The 3095-nt window shown below is 35.2% G+C and overlaps 1 pseudogene; it reads left to right on the top strand.

Annotated features, from left to right (window-relative positions):
• Nucleotides 1-2097: 2097 nt before the first annotated feature.
• On the top strand, nt 2098-3022 carry LOC106874527 (melanotransferrin-like; annotated as a pseudogene).
• The last annotated feature ends 73 nt before the right edge of the window (nt 3023-3095 follow it).

Consider the following 3095-nt stretch of genomic DNA (forward strand, 5'->3'; position numbering starts at 1 on the left):
ATTAATATATGACTAATTACCAGATCTTATAATAATTATATATATATATATATATAGATAGATAGATGTATCTATCTATCTATCTATCTATCTATCTATCTATCTATCTATCTATCTATCTATCTATCTATCTATCTATCTATCTATCTATATATACCCACACAGACACTCACATAGGTGTATATATATGTGTGTGTACGCCCGTGTGTGTATTAATTATCAGTGGTCTATATTGTCGTCGCATATGTTTACAAAGTGCTTCATGTTTTAGCAAAAATAATCGTGAATAGAAATCTTGGTAATGCACGCGCACATGCATGTATGCACACATCGACACCAACACACACACATGCATATGCAAATACAAACACACAAGTACAATCATAGACACACACGTTTGTATATCAACGTTAATCTGGCATCATTGATCACAATGCTTAATAAAACTTGGGATACTTACGAATAGGGGCAGAAGGCATTTCACTTGATCAATCTAGACCAACAAAATCAATCTACTAATGTGAAGTGTGAGCGCTCTAGTTATTAGAAATAGCGGCTAAATGTCCATCAAGTGATACTCTTTCAGTGTCTGAAAAGGAAGAATACATTGGAAAATATAGTTCCAGATATATTCTGCCCGAAGACGGGTATTAAAGTAAGTTACGCTTATAATCAGAAGTACATAATCATAGCTGATCTAGGACAAAGTTATGACAGTAGCAAGAACATCACAATCGTCAACAACATCACGAGCAAAAGACATCAACAACAACAGTCACTTTTAACAATACTGATGAAAAATTAATGAAATATTTAAGTGATTGTTCCTCACTGGTATATCTTCTTGGCACGTCAAATAAGGAAGAAAACACGAAGAGAAACAACACCGATTGGAAGCAAAGACAACATCATCGACAAAAATCCCAGCACGAATGGTATGAATAATAAAAAATGGTAACAAGATTCTGAATTCTACACAATGTATCCGAGTTAATGGCATGTGAGTTATCGTTGTTAATTCCCAAGAATGAATTAAACATGTGATAGAAAACTTTATTCTCAACTGAATGATATTCTTTGAAGATAATAACAGTGATGACGATGACAATAATAGTGAATAATAATAATAATAATAATAATAATAATAATGACAGTAATGATGATGCTGACAATGATGATGATGATGATGACAATAATAACAACGATGGTGATGATGGCAATAATAATAATAATAATGATAATAATAATTATAATGATGATAATAATAAAAAATATGGTAGATGCAATATTATGAATACAGAAAAATGCATGAACGACATTATATAACAGGGTCGAGTATACCATGATATAATTCATACGGTAGTAATAGTTATTATGTTTCTAGCTTTTGTAGTTGTAGCAGCACTGTCAATGGAATATGATGCTAATGCATACTCGGGGAAAAAAGTAGTTTCCCTCCCTCAAAACGGAAGCCATCAGATAAAGAAAGATTACGTTATTATGAGTTAGAAACCAGCTATTTTTAACATCATTAGCATTGTTACATCACGGAAACGTTTTAGAATCATGGCGAGTCAAACATGTGTTTGTGGAAACGCATACACTTGCACACGATCGCAAATATACATACATATACACACTGATATACGCAGATACATACAAACACACGTTCATGTACATAGACAAACACATGTACACACATATACACGTACCCACACACACACACACACACACACGCACACATACATAGATGGGTAGATAGGTAGATCGATATAATACAAATATGTGTATATATAAATATGTATTTGTATATATCTAGTAATAGCTATGTGTGCATATCTATCTATATATATCTATATATCTTTATCTCTATATAAATGTGTGTGTGTGTATATGTATGTTACATTTGTATGTATGTATGCAAGTATATCATACTGGATAGAAATATTGAAGGTTTTTAAACATCTAATTTAGAGCAATGTATCTGAGTTCAGAATGGATCTCCTAAATCTGATCAATAACGATTGGAATTAACCCACGAAATACCAATCAGGATGTAGGATGCTGAATCGATGAATTCTGGAACCAACTGCTGCTGAAGATTATGGTGACATGACCATGTCATTCCATGTTGTTGTTGTTGCGAAAAAGACAGAATCTTTTATGACGTTATTTAATATGAAAAAAAAAACGAGCCTGTCAAGCAGGGGTCGGACAAGGGGACGGATGGGTCATACTGCTTGGTGTTTACATAGACACATAGCAATTCATTCCTAAAAAGTGTAATGCTTTCAGGAATATTGGAGAGTTGTTTATCTGAGCATGTATCCCTGGTGCCTTAGACAAGAAGTATAATCCAGAGGGAACGTCTATCAGTTTGTGTGAAGCCTGTGGCGCTGAAGGTTTCCGAAAATGTCAGAGGAACAGTGAAGAACAGTATTATGGTGCAAACGGCGCTTTCCGTTGTCTCGTTGAGTCTAGCGGAGATGTGGCATTTGTTCGTCACTTGACACCTAGGGATAATACGGAATGGCGGAACCATGCAAAATGAGCCAGGAACCGGCGCTCTGATGACTACGAATTGTTGTGTAAAGGTGATGGTCGTGCTAACATCGATGACTGGGAGAAGTGTCAACTTGGTAAAGTTCCTGCAAATGCCATTGTTACTGGAAGTTATAAAGATAACAGCACAATTCAAAATTACTGGAATCTCCTGAATTATGGACAAGAATTTTTCTTATCAGTCACTGATGGTGATTTCCATATGTTTGATTCTGGAACCTACTACAACGATCTCTTGTTCATTGATTCTGCTGTTCGACTGATGCAGCTTCCAGAAGAGAAGCAGAATTACCAGACCTACCTTGGCCCCAATTTCATCAGCCAAATTAAGGCTCTCAAGCAGTACACATGTATGCCTATAGATGGCAACCCCACCCAGCGACTCTCACCTTCCCTCTTACTTGCAACTCTCTCTTTTGTCTTTTTCTTCTCATCTCTCCTTTAACTGCCCTCCTCTACTACTCCCCATTCACACCATGTATATACATACATACATACATACATACATATATATATATATATATATATATATA

This window comes from Octopus bimaculoides, chromosome 10 (assembly GCF_001194135.2).
Source record: "Octopus bimaculoides isolate UCB-OBI-ISO-001 chromosome 10, ASM119413v2, whole genome shotgun sequence".
Classification (NCBI taxonomy): domain Eukaryota; kingdom Metazoa; phylum Mollusca; class Cephalopoda; order Octopoda; family Octopodidae; genus Octopus; species Octopus bimaculoides.